Source organism: Carettochelys insculpta, chromosome 1, assembly GCF_033958435.1.
Source record: "Carettochelys insculpta isolate YL-2023 chromosome 1, ASM3395843v1, whole genome shotgun sequence".
Lineage (NCBI taxonomy): Eukaryota > Metazoa > Chordata > Testudines > Carettochelyidae > Carettochelys > Carettochelys insculpta.
In genome coordinates, this window is record NC_134137.1 from 47,074,674 (window position 1) to 47,093,341 (window position 18,668).

The window sequence follows — 18,668 nt, forward strand, 5'->3', positions numbered from 1 at the left end:
GTTCTTCTATAGGTTTTGTATGTTACAATCCCGGATGTCTGATTTGTGTCCATTTATTCTTCTACATAGAGACTGTCCAGTTTGGCCAATGTATATTGCAGAGGGCACATGTTGATATTATGTGGCAGACTGCTGCCTGTGGGCTACAGGATCCTGGAAGAAGGCAGGTATACCGGCTGGTGGGGGAGTGCTTTCCTGTTTCCATAGTAAACCTAATTAGGGAAGTCAGCTGGGGGGCCTCATAAAGAATTAGCCACAGCTGAGCCTAATCAGCACTTGTGGTCAGCTCTGGCCTTGCACTCCCTATAAAAGGCTCCCCACCTGGTAGCAGGGGGGAAGTTTTGGAAGGTGCATCGGAGAGCAGGAGCAGAGCAGAAGTAGAAGCAGAGCGGAGCGAGAAGGTACCACATGGAAGCGGTGGGTGAAGTGGCCCAGGGTGAGATTGCTACATTAGAGCTCCGGTGAAGGCCCTGCCAGCTGCCTCTTGTCCTCTTAGGGACCCTGGGCTGGAGTCCAGGGTAGAGGGTGGGTCTGGACTCTCCCCACACTTCTGCACAGGGGTACTCCACTGTAGCAGACACAGGCCTGCAAGGGGACTGGCTTTATCCTCCCCATTCTGGTCTTGCCTATGATGAGGAAGGCTCGCTAAGTAGAGATACCTGCCTCTGGAAAGGCCTGGGCTGATAAGGGGTCTCTGTGAGTCTCTGAGGCACAACAGAGAACTGCCAGGAAGTGCAGGGACCCACAGGGGTTGACAAGGGAAATTGTCACAATTATATAAGTAGATGTGCAAGTGAATGAGCCCCTGGTGGTGTGATTGATGTGGTTAGGTCCTGTGATGGTGTCACTGCTGTAGATATGTGACCAGAGTTGGCACCAAGGTTTGTTGCAGGGATGAGTTACTGGTTTAAAGTTACTGTTTTGTGGTCTATAGTTGCTGGTTAAAATTTGTTTTAGGTTGGCAAGCTGTCTGTAGGTGAGGACAGGCCTACCTTCCAAGGTCTGTGAGAGTGAAGGATCGTTGTCCAGGATGGATCACTGAAGATATGCTGCAGAGGTTTTAGCTAGGGACTGTATGTGATGGCCAGTGGTGTTGTTGTTTTCCTTGTTGGGCCTGTCTTGTAGCAGGTGGCTTCAGGGTACATGTCTGGCTTTATCAGTCTGTTTCTTCACTTTCTTAGGTTGGTATTGTGGTTTCAGGAAAGCTTGGTAAAGGTCTTGTAAGTGTTTGTCTCTGTCTGAGAGATTGGACCAAATGTGGTCATACCTTAGTGCTTTTACAATGGATCATGTGTTAGCTGGATCATCATCATCATCATCATCATCAATAACCGTGGGCTCAGCGCCCGTTGGTGTCTGATGCCTCTTTCACTATTTCCTTCCATCTTTCCCTATCCAATGCAGAGTGGCTTAATTTCTGTAGACTAGCTCCACACCAATCTACTACATCATCTATTCATTCTCTGTGGGGTCTGCCTCTCCTATTCGAACCATCCATTATACCGAATACGAGGGTCTTGATTTTTCATTCGTCGTTCATTCTGCAAATATGTCCAAATAGTTGTAGCTTCCGTTTTTATAACCTTCTGCAGCAGGCTCTCTTTCAGCTGTATCTTCCTATATAATTCCTCACTGGTGACCTTCTGCATACGTCCTATTCTCAGAATCTTTCTATAACAACTCCTTTTGAATCCCACGGACTGCTATGTTTACCTACATGCATCCAGCTAAGATTGTGCAGCGATGGACAAGATATTGCACTGATCTATACAAAGCACAGTTGGACCCGAGTGTCTCAGAGAAATTGATTGAAGAATTGAAAGAGATCTCTCCCCTGAGCATCAAGAGCGAGACTGATATTTTAGAGGAGGAAGTAGAAAAAGCAGTGAAACAACTAAAGAACAACAAGAGCCCTGGAAATGATAAGATCACGGGAGAGATGATCAAATATGGCGGAGAAAGCATGATTCAGGAAATACACTGACTACGTAATATAGCATGGAAAGAACGGAAGGCACCTAAGGAATGGACAAGATCTGTGCTAGTGACAATATCCAAGAAAGGAAGTACATTGGAGTGCAAGAGCTACAGAAGGATTGCCCTAACGAGTCATCTAGGTACGGTGCTGATGATGATACTGACTGAGAGATTAAGATCGCAGATAGAACACATAGCAGATGAGCAAGCGGGTTCAGAAAAGATAGAAGTACCATACAGCAGATATTGGCACTAAGACTGATAGTGGACAAAGCTCGACAAAAGAACAAAAACATACACACTTGCTTCGTCAATTTTCAAAAGGCATTTGACAGTATAGATCAGAAAGTGACCTGGGCAGTGTTGGAGTCATACGGAGTGGATAGCAGACTAATATAGTTGTTGAAAGATATCAATGATAATGCAGAGGCAGTGGTGAGAACATGCGGGGAGTTGGGAAGATGGTTTAAAACAAGTCGAGGTATGAGACAAGGAGATCCAATATCGCCGAGTATCTTCATCGCACATCTGGAGAGAGCGATGGACAAGATCAAGGAAGATATCATAAATGCAGTGCTAATAGAGTAGGGACAGTAAGCTCCCTTTAAGATCTTCTTTCGTTTTTTTTTTAACTGTCGGTTCGTGCTAATGTCACATCATACGAATAAGCTACCTGCAAATTATAATACCACCATGTATAGAAAAGCCTTGAAGCATTTTAGTGTTGGAAGATCAATATAGCGATAGCTACACTACAGCACCCTTCTGAAGGGAAAGCTTCGGGACGATATCCCCTGGAAGATTGTATTTTGAAGGAGCATATCTACACACAGAAAGTGGATCGAGCCTTCAATCAGCTGTTTCAAAATATTGCCCTGCTCTCTCAAAAGAGTGTCCACACAGCTATAGCTGCTCTTTCCAAAGAACAAAGCAGGAAGTGCCATAGATGGGGTCACATGGCTGACAAGCCCCTCCAGACCTTCCAGGGTCTTCCCCTTGAGAAGCAGGTCGCCATCACTTTGTGGAAGCTGGCCACCCCAAACAGTTACCAGTCCGTGGCGCACCAGTTCAGGGTGGGCAAGGGCTCCCAGGCAAGGCGGACCCTTGGTGGCAGGGTACTGGGAGGGCAGATGCTGGGCACACCCCATCATGCCCTCAAAAGAGCACATGCCCTCTGTCTCATGCAAGTCATCTGGGCATCATCACCATGCTGCTGCACAGGGTCATCTGTGCAGGTGATCTGGACACATTCACGGGATTTGCCACACTCAGCTTCCTGATGTGCTTTGGCACCCTGGATGGGACACACATCCCCATCTGTGCCCCAGAACCCAGCACTGACTGCTATATTAACAGAAAGGGCTACCACTCGGTAGTGCTCGAGGCCCCGGTGGACTCGAGAGGCTGATTCATGGAGGTCTGCATGGGCTGGGTGGACCAGACGCATGATGTTCATGAGTTCCGGAACTCCGGCCTCTGCTGGCAAATGGAGGCTGGGACTTACATCCTTCAATGGGAGCTCCCGATTGGGGATGTCACCGTGCCCCTCTGCATGGTGGCGGATGCCACCTATCCACTGTAGCTCTGCCTACTGTGACCCTATACTGATGCCGAGGGGGTCCGTGCCCATGTGGGGCAGACCCTGGGTGCAATCTGGCCCTACCCACCCGCTCCCCACATGTGCAGCTCATGGTGCTGTCCACAGGAGTGGGTGCTGAGTGTCAGCAATGGCCATTACAGCCTTCTGGGAGCCCCTTCTGTCCAAGATGTGGCCAGCTCAGGGCTGCTGGGTGTGTGGGTCACGCTCTGGCATCTGTGGCACCCCACCCTATGAGCTGGGGTGTGCACCTCCATTGGTACTTAATGGAGGGTCCCTCACCAAGATCTGGCGATGCCCGACTGGCTGTTGCCCAGCTTGACAACTTGGAGGGGAGGTCAGTCACAAGGTCCCCCTCCTTGCTGGACCATTCTGTGGGTGGCTTCAGCTCCAGCTCTGGCAGCATGGTACTGCCTTGTGGTCCTGGCTCCTCTTCTGCCTTGGGGTGTGGCTTCTCCACCGTAGTGTGGAGGACAGTGGGTGGCGGTGAGCTGTCCTGGGGCCCCTGGAGGCTCCAGAGCTCCTGGTAGCAGGGGCAGGTTGTGGGAGCTACCCCTGGTCGGCTGGCTGAATTGCAGGCTCATGGGTAGCCCTGCCCGAGCTCCTTCACTTTGCTTCTCAGCTGCTCCTGGGTCCAAGCAGGGTGTCTCTGGGTGGCCAGTCCAGTCATAAGGCAGGTGAAGGCTGCTCATCTCCCTCAGGACATCCTCCTCCTGACATGGGCCAGGGAGGAGATCAGTTCCAGATCAGTCCAGGAGGGATCCCTTTTCTTGTGAGGCTGGCTGGGCTCCTGCAACCCCTATGAGGGTTCTAGGGGGAGCTCTGGGTCTCATGTGGGAGCAGGCTGGTGGCCATAGCACTCTTCACAGCTGCAGGAGATGCCTTTGAGGATGTGTGACATGTGGTTCATGCCTTTGCTGCTAGCATGCTGTCAGCTTCATTCTGGGTCCCTTCCTCTTTAACTGCAGTTGGATGCAAGGAGCAGAGAGCTCCGTTGCTGCTGCTGGCCAGGGCATCTCCACGCCCCATCTGGCTGGCACCATGGAGGACTCCTCTTTCAAAAGGGTGCCCCATGGAGCATCTGTGAATGTTTTCTTTCAAAAGAATCTTCTGGATGAGAGCGCTCTTCCTAATATGGGACCAGAGGAGCGCTTTTGAAAGCAGGGCAATGTTCTTTTGATTTTCCTTTAGGAAAAAGCACATTTTGTGTGAAGACACTCCGTAGGCTGTTTTGAAAGAGGGCCAGATCTTCCAGATGTACTTGCTAGTATAGATGTGGCTGATAAGAAAACCCCAAACAATTTTTTCAAGTATTGTACAATCCTATACTGACCAGAATTATAGTGTACAGATAATTAGATATGTTCACTTTCACATGTAATATGTCACTCTAAAACCCAAAAAGGTCTCTACTCTGAAATTTTCTATTATTATTATTACATTTTGGAGCCTTTTTAATGTCATTGCACTTACTTCCTCATGATGTGACATATGCTTAATTTCAGTGACTGAAATCAAATTCAAACAAACACCTCAGGAAACAAGCACACTCTACAGCTCTCACCTGGTTCAGTGGGAGTTCACCCTCTCTCTCAGGCAAACTCCCCCTTTTAGCAGCCCCCTGTTTACAGCTCCCAGCTGGTCATGGTCCTGATGTTTGCTAGCCTCACATATGCACAAAGTCTAAAACATTGTTGAAAAAGGTTTGATTATCCTGATTTAAGTCTTTATGGTGCTCTTCAGTTTTAGAATGTTATTAAGCAGATTTAAACAAAAATAATATGGATTTCAGTAAAAGCATATTTTCCTTTAGAGAAACAGATATGATTATAGTAACTGAGGTGAGATCTTTGCAAAATTTCTTTTGCTTTATCTCTTCTGAAGCATTGGTTAAATTAGCACTGGTAAATTAGTGTTATTTAAACTTAATTCAGTTAAAAGTCTGCTTTTTGTAATAATTTCTTATTATAATTCGTTACAAAAGTAAATGTTAGTGTAATTATGTGGAAATGTATAACTACTCCTCCAGTGGGAATGACTGTATTAGTTGACATAAAGAAGTTTTTAGAAATCTTAACCTGGAACACAGGTCTTGTGTATTTTGAATAGAATTATTTTCTCTTTCTTGGATTGTAGTAATTCTTCATAGGCATATAAGTAACATATATAAAATTCACAAATTTTGTATATTTCTTGTGTTGAAATAAATTGTATTTAAATGGATGTGCTATCCATATCTGTGTACCAATTTTGAAAGAAGGACATTTGAAACCCCGTATCTTTTTAGAACAAAACCATGTTGTAATCCAACCATACCAAAAGGGCAGAGACAGCTCTTTCTGCTGCCCACAATCACAACATTTTGACCAGAACAGAAATATACAACACTTACAAAGATGCAGGGCTCCTCAAACTCATTCCCCATCTTCACAGCCATTCACTACCAAGTCACAATTTTGAGATTTTGGTCAAGGGTCTATGCAGCACATCTCTTTCAGATACTTTTACCCAACCTTTTTGCCACTTCTTAGACCCATTATAATATGCTTGGCAGCAGTAATAACAGACCAGTGGCTTCTAGAAATTAAAAGATTGGTGCTGTCTGCTTCTTCTTATTTTCTCCTACCCTATGCTCTTCTTTAGAGAAAAATCTCTCTTCTGGGACTCTTCTCATGAGCATTTTTTACAAGTGAACTATCTTCTAGAGTTGGATGCTGCCCATATATCCACTGCCCGCCCCGCCCCCAGCTCAGTTCCTTCTCGCTGCCCTGTCAATTGCTGGAGCTCCCTCATTGTTGAGTGTTCCCTGGTAGCCTTTATTGTTAAATTAGTTGATAGTGAAAACAGCTGTAAATAGTTTAGATAGTTGTCTTTCATCTGTAAATAGTTCCACTTAGCACTTAGTGAGCTGAGGTGGGACTTTAAGCCCCCCTTGGCACCAAGGGATGCCTGGCTCCCAGGGGTTTAAAACCTGCTCAAAATGTGGCAAACAAATGCCCAAAAGTGACCTGCACAAGGCTTGCCTGAGTTGCCTCGGTAAGGCCCACCTCCGGGAATGCTGCTCTATTTGCAAGGCCTTCAAGCCTAGGACTTTGAAAGACAGAGCTCAACAGCTGAAGATTCTACTAATGGAATCAGCCTTGCACCTGGACATTTCTCCGGCAGGAGCTTAGAGCGCTTCATTGTCGGTGCCGATCACTCCGGCACCGTTGGTGCAGTCAGAAAGCTCCTGGCGCTGAGAGCAACACTCGGTGCCTAGCACCTCCCAGTGCCATAAGAGCCAGTCCCCGGTGCCTCGCAAGAAGAGGAGGCAGAACCGGGGTCGATCCCAAGAGAGGATGAGGTGATGGCAAGCCTCGGGAGAGTCCACTACATCACACCGTGACAGGGGTCATGACGTGCAGGCGTCGACTCCAGTGCAAGGCAGGAACCTGTGCTCTCCCAGACTGCCCTCGATGCTGGAGGCCTTTTGCACAGCGCAAGGCCTCCTGCAAATCACGATGCCACTGCAGACACCACACCGGGAGCCTTCATTGCCCCAGATACAGGCATCCGCACAGTCTCTAGGGGCCCTGGCACATTTCCTGACACCAGTGAGGCCCCAGCAAATGGTTGCCTCCCTTGGTGCCTCGCAGCAGATGGTGCAGGGCACGCAGGAACCAATAGGCACCACAGGACCCTCAGCAATGCCATGGTCGTCGGCTTCAGAGTCTGTGTCGGAGTCGGACTCTTTTTACGCCTGCGCAGCTCAGAGCAGGAGTACAAGATCTTCCCGATGCAGTAGACATCGACACCGCCCCCAATGTCCCTCGGAAGGGGAGTGGCAAATGCCCCCCTGAAGGTGCCCCACAATGGCCTTTCTGGACTCCGTGGGCGATCCATGAGGCACAGGGGCAGGCTGTGGGACTCCCAACGAGAGCGCTCAGCACACCCCAGGTGCCGAGATCGGCACCAACTACTTTGTTGGGAGCCCCTCCGGGAGAGCAGGCAGAGTCATCGGCATCAATGCTAATGCCAACACTAGTGCAGTTGGCACCGATCCAAACATGGGCACTGCCCCTGCAGGCACCGGCACCTATGGTGCAGTGGGTGCTGGCACCGATAGAACCAGTGCCATCCCAGGTGCTGAGTAGCCCCATCATCACGGCACCGTGCCACAGGCCACTAGGGGGCCCTTCACCCCACGCACCGAGCACGGCACCTCAGACCATGGTGTCAGGGTCTCAAATGGAGGTGCCTGAACCCCCCACGCTGATGGGCTTGGAAGGCACAATGCCCTCATCCTCCTCCTCCCCAGATGAGGTGTTGGCTGAATCCCATGCATCCCTGGTAATGGAGGTTGGAGGAGTGTACCAGCAGTTATTGAGAAGGGTGGCCCAGAGTCTGGGAGTGCAAAAGGAAGAGGGCAAGGGCGAAATAGACCTTGTTACAAACATTCTCTCAACATCTCGGCCTACCAGGGTGGCACTTCCCATTGTAAAGACAATTGCCAACACAGCAAAGACAGTGTGGCAGACCCTAGCCTCAGTCTTACCCACGGCCATCAAAAACAAGTGTCTGTATTTCGTCCCAGCCCAGGGCAATGAACATGTGTTCACCCACCCTCCCCCTGACTCCCTAGTCGTGGATGCTGTGAACAACAGTGAGAGGCAGGGGGTTCAGGGGCCCTCCCGTAACAACAAAGAGGCCAAACGTTTAGACCTGTATGGTAGGAAAGTTTATTCTACAGGTGGCCTCCAGTTGAGAATTGCTAACTAGCAAACCATGGTTAGCAGATATGCATATAATACATCCAGCTCCATGGACCATTTCACTGAGGTGCTCCCGCCAGAGACCAAGTCGGACTTTACGGCCCTGGTGGAGGAGCAGAGACTCATATCTAGAGCGGCACTACAGGCCGCACTAGATGCTGTGGATGCGGCCGCCAGGGTCATGGCCTTGGGTATAGCCATGAGAAGGGGGGCATGGCTTCAGGTCTTGGGACTCTCAGGAAGTGCAGTAGCCCATACAGGACCTCCCCTTTCAGGGCCCCTCCCTATTTTCAGAAAAAAACTGATAAGAGGCTTCATAGTATGAAGGACTCACAGACCACCCTACGCTCGCTGGGTCTCTATACACTGACAACCCAGAGGAGACACTTTACCCCGAGATCCCAGTTCAGACAGTTCCCACACCAACAATGGGATGGGAACAGGAGAAGGGGCCGCCATAATAATAGACATCAGGGCTGCCAGACACAGGAACAGAGCCACCAGAAACCCACACCGGGATCTAAACACCAGTTTTGATGGGGCAGTCGGGAGCGACATACCAGCCACCCCCACAGTTCCAGCTCAGTATTTATTTTCATCCTGCCTGTCCCCATTCTACCATGCATGGTGCAGCATAACATGGGAGCAGTGGGTCCTCCACATGGTAGAAAAGGGATATGCGATCCAATTTTCTTCCTACCCCCTTTCCCACACCCCCTCCCTGTCCTTCTTCAGGGACCCCTCTCACAAGACGGCTCTCAGGCAGGAGGTAAAGGCCCTCCTACAAAAGGGAGGCTATAGAGGAAGTTCCCCAGGAGTTCCGGGGTCAGGGGTTTTATTCATGTAATTTCCTAATTTCGAAAGTGAAAGGGGGATTATGGCCAATCTTGGACCTGCAAAACCTGAACAAATTTGTGAAAAAGATAAAGTTTCATGTGATATCCCTAGGCGTAATCATCCCAATGCTGGAATGAGGGGCCTGGTTTGCCGCTCTCGACTTACAGCACACATATTTCCATATAGCAGTCTATCCACCTCACAGGAGGTTCCTCCAGTTTGTGCTAGGGAAGGACCATTACCAGCTCACAGTCCTTCCGTTCAGCTTCTCCTCCCCCCCGAGAGTCTTTACCAAATGTATGTCAGTAGTGGCGGCCTTCCTACACAGACGGGGTGCACCTCTTCCCCTACCTAGATGACTGGCTGATCCGAGTTTAGTCACAGTGACAAGTGGCGTGACACATGCAGCTGATACGAGAGACATTCGACACACTAGGCCTCCTAGTGAATGAGGCAAAGTCCGTACTACCTGCAACTCAGGTTATGGAGCTTGTGGGTGCCTGGCTAGATGCAGAGCAAGCCAGGGCCTTTCTGCCCCAGAGCAGGGTCCAAGCCATGGCATCTTGCATCCAAGACCTGATCAGGTTCCCAACCACAGCAGCCAGGGGATGCCTCAGACTGTTGGACCACATGGCGCCATGCACGTTCGTAGTCCAGCACGCAAGGTTGCGAATGCGCCTGCTTCAGCTGTGGCTCGCCTCAGTATACAGACCTGTCAGAGACAATTTAGACAAGTTAGTGACCGTCCCCCCGAGAGTGTTAACAGCATTACACTGGTGGCTAGAGGCCCAATTGGTCTGCATGGGAGTGCCCTTCAATCCCCCACAACCCTCCCTCTCCCTGGTCACAGATGCCTTGGACCTGGGCTGGGGGGTGGGTATAATTGGGGGACTGCCAGATTCAGGCCCTATGGAGCAAGACCAATGCTCAACTCCACATAAACGTGTGGGAGCTCAGAGCAGTTCGGCTGGCATGCAGAATGTTTGAGTGAACTGAAGGGGCAGTGTGTCGCATTCAGCACAGACAATACTACAGCAATGTGCTGTATAAACAAACAAGGGGGCGCACACTCGTCGCCCCTGTGTCTTGAGGCACTCGTGCACTGGGACTTCTACATCAGCACCAGATTCTCCTGAGGGCGTTCTACTTGCCTGGGGCTCACAACTCTCTAGTGGACTGTCTCAGCAGGTCCTTCATGGGCCACGAGTGGTCATTATACACGGAAGTACTGAGCTCTATTTTCCAGAGGTGGGGACGTCCCCAGGTAAACCTCTTCACCACTCATCTCAATGCAAAGTGCAGGACATTCTGCTCTTACCAGAACTGAAGCCCGGGCTCTTGGGCAGGCACCTTCAGCGTTCATTGGTTGGGACCCTTGCTTTACGCCTTCCCACCAATACGCCTTCCCACCGAACAGTGCTGAAAATTCGGTCGGACCAAGCATCAGTTATCCTGGTGGCCCCAGTTTGGGCTCGCAACACTGGTACTTGACACTCTTGGAGATGTCCGTTCGTGACCAAGCTTCTGCTATGCCCAGATATGTTGACACAGGAGGAGGGGAGACAGTAGCACCCCAATCTCCAGGCACTGCATCTCACAGCATGGAGGCTCCATGGCTGAGACCGGTCGAGCTGGCCTGCTCCAAACCTGTCAGGGAAGTATTGTAAAACAGCAGAAAGCCCTCTACGAGGGTGACATATGTAGCCAAATGGAAGAGGTTTACCATATGGGCCATTCAAAGGGGGTTATCCCTGGGGGAGGCCCCAATACCTTGTATCCTAGACTACTTGCTGGCTCTAAGCCAGACAGGGCTGTCATTATCCTCCCTGAAAGTGCACTGGGCAGCTATTTCAGCATTTCACCCAGGGCCAGGGATGTCATCATTCTTTTCAGACCCGGTGGTGAAAGGGTTCATGAAGGGAATGGAGAGGGTCAAACTGCAGGTTCGGATCCCCACTGCCAACATGGGACCTTAATTTGGTATTGTCTAAACTTATGGCTCCCCCATTTGAACCCCTTGCCACCAGTTCCATGTTATTCCTTAGTTACAAAACAGCATTCCTGGTGGCCATTACCTCAGCCAGAAGGGTGTCAGAACTCAGAGCCCTGACAGTGGACCCACTTTATACAGTGTTTCACAAAGATAAGGTCAGACTGAGACCCGCCCCCCGGCGTTTCTGCCTAAGGTGATCTCCCCATTCCATGTTAACCAAGACATCACCTTACCGGTGTTCTATCTAAAGCCCTATGCCTCCCCGAGGGAGCAGAGCTTACACACTTTGGGAGTCCGGAGGGCACTGGCCCTCTGTATGGACAGGACCAAACCCTACTGGAAGTTGGAGCGGTTGTTTGTTGTGGTGGCAGACAGGATGAAGGGGCACCCAGTCTCCTCTCAGCTGATCTCCTCCTGGATAGTGGCCTGTACCAGAGAGTGCTACAAACTGGCAGGGGTTCCCCCTCCCCCAATCAGGGCTCACCCCACCAGGGCACAGGAGTCCTCTGCAGCATACTTGGCCAGGGTCCCTATCCAGGACGTCTGCAGGGCGGCCACTTGGTCTTCCATTCACATGTTCTCACTGCATTACGCAGTAACGCAGCGCACACGAGATGCTGCTGTGGTGGGCAGGGCTGTCCTGCACTCCTTCCGGGTCTCCGGCCCCGCCTCCTAGGCACTGGCTTGCATTCACCCACATTGGAATGCACATGAGCAATCACTCGAAGAAGAAAAGACAGTTACCTGTTCCGTAACTGGTGTTCTTTGAGATGTGTTGCTCATGTCCATTGCAAAACCCTCCCACCTTCCTCTCTGTTGGAGTAGCTGGCAAGAAGGAACAGAGCAGGGGGTGGATCGGGCGGTGAATATATGGGTGGCCATATGGGCACCACTCCAGGGAGTGCCACACCGACCCTAGGGCTACCGGCTAGGGCAAAAAGCTTCTGGCAACTGGGCATGCACCAGCACACACCCAAATTGGAATGGACATGAGCAACACATCTCGAAGAACACCAGTTACAGAGCAGGTCACTGTCTTTTGTGGGTCGCAAAAAGAAAAAATGCGGTAGGGCCACATGCGTCCCCCTGACAGGGTGTTTGACATGGCTGGTCTACACAGTGCAATCTCTATTTCAAAATAGTTTTGAAATGGCAGATGGCTTATTCTGAATTTGGCAAACCTTATTGTACAAGGAATAGAGCATTGTTGCTGGGCCTGGAGGAAGTCTTGCAAGGCAGTTAAGATATTCGGGGGCTTGCAGTCATCTCGGGGAGTGTTTCAACTGGCCCCCTATCAAAAATATTTTCAGGTCATTGCTGCTGCCAGGGGAAAGTCTCTCCCCCAGGAGTTAAGATTTTTGGGTGCATGCATCCATCTGGAGGGAATGCTTCAACTGACCCCTGACCAAAAATATTTTCAGGTTATTGCTGCCACTGGAGGGAATTCACACATGCGCGCACACACCCCACCAGCAGCTACAATTTTGGGGGGCTTGCAACAGCCCAGGATTTCGGGATGGCAGTTGGTTTCTAGTGGAGAGCCCCAAGGTTTGGTTCTGGGTTCTGTTCTGTTCAACATATTTATCAATGACCTGGATGAGGGGTTGGATTGCTCCCTCAGCAAGTTTGCGGATGACACTAAGCTAGGGAGAGAGGTAGATGCGCTGGAGGGTAGGGATAGGGTCCAGAGTGACTTAGACAAATTGGAAGACTGGGCTGCAAGAAATCTGATGAGGTTCAATATGGACAAGTGCAGAGTCCTGCACTAGGGCCAGAGGAATTGTGGACTTGGGCTGGAAGAAGCATTGTTACAGGCTGGGGTCCAACTGGCTCAGTAGGAGTTCTGCAGAAAAGGACCTGGGAGTTGTAGTGGATGAGAAGCTGGACATGAGTCAACTGTGTGCCATTGTAACCAAGAACGCTAATGGCATATAAGGTTGCATCAAGAGGAGCGTTGCCAGTAGATTCAGAGAAGTGATTGTTCCTATTTATTCAGCTTTGGTGAGGCCGCATCTGGAGTACTGTGTCCAGTTCTGGGCCCCCAATTATAGGAAGGATGTGGACACACTGGAGAGGGTCCAGTGGAGAGTGACCAAAATAATTAAGGGGCTGGAGCATATGACCTATGAAGAAAGGTTGAGGGAATTGGGACTGTTTAGTCTGCAGAAGAGAAGACTGAGGGGGGATTGATAACAGCCTTCAACTTACTGAAGGGAGGTTGCAAAGAGGCTGGAGAGAGGCTGTTCACAGTGTTCACAGATGGCAGAACATGGAACAAAGGTCTCGAGTTGCGGTTGGGAAGGTCCGGGTTGCACATTAGGAAGAACTTTTTCACTAGGAGGGTGGTGAAGCATTGGAATGGTCTACCCAGGGAAGTAGTGGACTCTCTGTCCTTGGAGGTGTTTAAGTCTCACCTTGACACAGCCCTGGCTAGGCTGATCTGATGGGTTTGGTCCTGCCTCGGGCAGGGTCTGGACTTGATGGCTTTTTTAGGTCCCTTCCAGCTCTATTGTTCTATGATTATATGGCTACATCAACCGCTCCCCCAAACCCAACAAGGACCTGGGGGGCTGACTATCGCCGGGGGAGGTCTCCTCGTAGCCTAAGAATTGAAGGACCTGGCTGCTGCCCAGAGGGAATGGTTCAACTGGCTCTTAATCTACAGACCCCGCACTGCACAGCCAAAAAAGGTTTTGGGGGACCATGTCAACTAGCCATTCAGCCTCCCAAATACCAAACCTCTCCACAATGGCAATTAAATTTGATGAGCCCCATCACACGTGTTGGCAATGCCTGTGTAGTGAAGATAGAAGCCAAAAATATTTTTTCCTAGCCTTTTCTATCCTCTTTCTTCTAACTTTGGATCCCTTCATGCAGGGAAGAGGGGTTGGAGAGCCAGTTGAGAATACAGACTGTGCACAGAAGCTGTATAATGGACTGGGAACCCAAAAACCCTCCCCTCAGCAACTCTCATTTTTCAAAATCTTTACTACCAACTCTTTCTTCATGCTTTTCAGTGTACCTGTATTATTTTCAGGGATCAGATGCAATCAAGGGAGGGAGGACAGTACATGGAAGACCAGTTGAGATGAAACACACGAGCAGCTTTTTATAAAATCTTCCATAATTCAGTTACAGCTATTGTTTTAAAAAGCAATTCATTTATAGAAGAAAGAGATTTCTTTGCATTTGGTAATCTTTGTTAATGCACTAGATTTCCTTCCTCCCTTCTGGAAAAGATGCACTAGTTTTTCTTCCTCCCTTCTGGGGTCTGTAGATTAAGAGCCAGTTGAACCATTCCCTCTGGCCAGCAGCCAGGTCCTTCAATTCCTGTGTTTACTTACCACAGGAGGGGAATGAGGACAATGTGATGTAGGACGATGATGTCAAGTAGCAGTGAAAATACCCAGAATGTACAGGGATGAGGGAACTATGGGATAGGGTCCCACAATGCACTGCTGCAACTGTCAATGTTTGCCGATTGTGTGGCAGCAATACCAGAAAATCTCTTCTGCTGTATCTACACTACAGAGTTCTGTTGACAGAAGTCACTGTCAACAGATATTTCCTGACAGAACCTCTGTCTATGGAACATGTCCACATCTAATACAGGCTCCCACTGTCAACGCCCTCTGTCAACAGAGAGCAGCCATACTGCCCAGAACAGCCAACCATAAGCTGTGCAAACAGGACAGCCCAGTGGACCAGAAGCCCTCTCTCCCACGCGGCCCCCCTGGAGCAACTATGCTTTTTTTTTTCAATCTATCCCACAGTGCCTTAGCCCCGGTTGCTTGTAGGTGTTTCATGTTGGAATCCCAGAATTCCAACCACTATCCCATAATTCACTGCATCAGTGACTGCATGCAAAAGAACTGGAGATCACTTCATTTCCTGCTGCAGCATTCCAGCACGAGCATGGATCCACGAACACTCCAAATCATAGCACGGATCATTTTGGCAACCACAGAAGCTGTCATGCAATTTGTCCTTTAATTCCAAAGCTCAATGGCTCTTGTCTATCCTAGTGGTGCTGCTGCTGCTGATGATGATGACTGATGACGAGGAAGATGTTTTGGAATAGCAGTTGTGCCAACTGTGGACCAAGAATTCAGAACTGGTGGCTGCCATGAATGCACTGATGACAATGGAGCCGTGTTTTTGGACTCTAGAGACCAGCACATGCTGGTGGGATCACATTGTTTGGAGTCCTGGGACAACCAGCAGTGGGTGCAGAACTTTCATATGTGCAAGTCCACCTTTAATGAACTTAGTGATGCACTGGTGCCCGCCCTGAAGCTCAGCAACACCAAAATGAGGCAGGCTTTAATGGTACAGAAGTGAGTGGCAATTGCACTGTGGGAGTTTGCAACCCCTGACAGTTACCAGTCAGTGGCAAATCAGTTTGGGGTTGGCAGATCTACAGTGGGGTCCATGGTGTTGGAGGTGGCCCATGCAATCTGTTGGCGTCTCCTCAGGAAGACTGTGACCCTGGGAGATATACAGGCCATAGGGATAGATTTGCTGCCTGGAGCTTTCCTAACTGCGGTGGGGCAATAGATGGCACACACATCCCCATCATGGCCCTGGCACACCTAGTGTTGGAGTATATTAATCAAAAGGGGTACTTCTCCATGGTCATGGAGGGGCTGGTAGATCACAAAGGTTGTTTTACTGATGTCAACATTAGCTGGTCAGGGATGGTTCACAACGCGTGCATATTCCGAAATTCAGAACTGTACTGAAAGCTCCTGAATGGAACTTTTTTCCCTAATTTTGAGGAGTGAGGGGACTTCAAAATTCCCCCGGCACTTCGAAGTACCGGCGGGTGCACTGTGGCTAGATACATGCCAGTACTTCGAAGTTTAAAACTTTGGAGTTGCCGCGGGGCAGGGGGGGTGGATTTGCTTAATGAATTGCTGCCTATGCACGGCAGCACTTCATTTGTAAACTCCCAACACCCTAATTACTATCCTTCCTTTGAAGAAAGGTGGTAGTGTAGACAAGCCCGGAAGGTCTGCAAAGCAGGGGCAGCCACCAGATGTCCTGGATGGGTGTCCTGTGGCAGTAACAAATGAACAGCTGTGGGGCGGGGGGGCTTCAATGCACAATAAAAATAATGTAAAGAAAAAAAAATCCAAAGAAAGGTTGGATATAAAGGGACATGGGAGAGGAAAAGCCACAGCAGAGGAATCCCCTGCATGGTGCAGAGGGATTCCTGAGAAATGAAAACAAATAGTGCTTGGTAAGGACAAGGGAGGGGAAATGCTCAGCAGAGCCTGGCAGCTGTGTGGCACCTGGGGGGTCCTGCAAAATCCAAAAAACACTGGAGGAAGGGGTATTGGGAGGGGAAACGCCCAGCAGAGCCCAGCAGCAGCGTGGCATTGGGGGGGGCATGAAAAATGAAAAGAAATACTGGTTGGAAAGGGACATGTGGGAGGGAACAACCCCCCTCCCCCCACCGAGCCTGCAAACCACTTTGTGGGGTAGGGAATGGAGAGCCCGGTGGCTGCTGCAGGCCAATGTGAAGGGGCAGGGGAAGCATGTTAAAAACAAAAAAAGATGTGAATTCCTGTACTCCCACAGGTTGCCAAAGAAGACATCACCCTCCTAAATGTAACAGATACAGAGAAAGAGCAGCTACTCCTTCTGTGTGACCAAAAGCCTGAAAATATTGCTAAAATGCTGTGTGGTGCCATGACACCAGATCACTATCTGATTGCCTGGCATGGCAAGGTGTGCTACTGTGGAAGCCACAACAAGTCAGGCCTGCCCAAAAATCTCATGAAAAAAAAATACAAGAGGCCTGGATGAGGCCTTTGAGGAGATCTCCAAAATGGAGAAGCACTCCACCCCACGAAATATTAATATGCTGTTCTGAGGGCACAGAAGCACAGCTAGCAAACTATACCTATACAAAATCCTATAGCTTTACCCACCCTCAACCCACATCTAGCATGCAGAATAAAGACTCACCTGAACCACTTGCTCCAGAGAGATCGGGGCCCACTGTGGAGGGACCACCATGGAGGGGACCAGTTCCAGGTCTGTGGTGAAGAGCTCAGGGCTGTCAGGAACAACTTCCTCTGTCCCCTGCTCATTTCTCCCTTCCTCCTCTCCATTGCCCTCTTCCTCTCTTCCATGCTGCTCCTCTGTGCTCAACCCAGAATCCATACCAGAGCCTCCACAAGTATCGTAATTCAGTTTGGGCTCCATGGTGTGGTCGTTCCCCATAAATATGTGGATCTGCTGATAATAGTAGCAGGTCTGTGGAGCCCCACCTGACCGCTGGTTGGCTTCAGACTTTTTGATAGGCCTGTCAGAGTTCTTTCACCTTCACCCTGCACTGCATAGAGTCCCAGGAGTAACCTCAAGCTGCCATCTCGCGTGCCATCTGATCATAGAAGGCTGCATTTCTCTTGGTCACCCACAGTCTCTTCATCACCAATTGTTCTCTCCAAATGGCAGTGAGATCCAGAATTTCCTGGTGGGTCCGAGCTGGGGCTGTCTTGTAAGCCTGAGAAGTGCTAGTCAGATCGCTACCCTGAGTGCTCATGATTGCAGTATACAGCTACCAATAATTGCTACCTATGTGGTGCGATGGCTGACGATGTGGTGAAAGGGATTTTTTCATAATGGATGCCCTTTTTATTTGCAGGGTTGGACTTCTAAATTCCCATTTAATTTTCATTCAAATTCAAATTCAATCCAAACTTTGTGGGCTTACTTTGACCTTCTTCCTGCACACCTGACAGCAGTGAATGATGAAGTGGCCATACCTGGAGGGTCAACGCGTAGTTTTGTGGGATGCATACGGGACACTTCTGGAGGCTAGCAAGTTTGAATTAAGGACATAGTGCTTCCACACTAGCCTTGATTTGAGACTTTAAATTCAAGATAGAGGCTATATCCGTCCCATAATATTGATATTCTGTAATTGGCGTTATGGCTCAATAAATCAAGTTAACAGTATTATGTGTGAAGAGAGTCATGTTTTAATATCGAGCTAAAGCCTTGACATTTGAATTTATCTTGTAGTGTAGATGCAGCTTCAGAGTCATTCATCAGCTGGGCAAGGATGTGATTTAATCACACTTTTAAAATACTTTGTGCTTAGCATCGTGATCTAATTCCTAAGAGTAAATGCAAAAGTCTCATGTGAATCCTACCTGAAGGAACTCTCATTTGGGAACATAATACTGTGCTGGAAAAAACATGTTTTCTTACATAAGAACACTGAGGGCTTACCTGGTTTATGAAAAATGCTTGAATTTACAAAATCTATTTGGGAATTCCCCCTCCATTATATCAGTAGAGATGAAACAGATAGTTTTTTTTGTTTTTTAATAAACAGCTTCAGCTGATGAGTTTTTATTCTCTTGGTTCAAATGTAAAATTTCCATATTTTCAAGGTGTAAAGTAGTGACTTCATATTTTAAGGGAAAGAATTATGGTAAGTAAGTAATTATGGCACCTTCTCTGAAAATGTAATGCTGGGTGACTATATTTGATTAAC

The 18,668-nt window shown here is 49.1% G+C and overlaps 1 protein-coding gene across 6 annotated transcripts in view; it reads left to right on the top strand.

Annotated features, from left to right (window-relative positions):
* SGCG (sarcoglycan gamma) overlaps nt 1-18,668 on the top strand; it is a 170,428-nt gene that overhangs the window by 39,698 nt on the left and 112,062 nt on the right. The gene's annotated exons all lie outside the window — the stretch shown is intronic.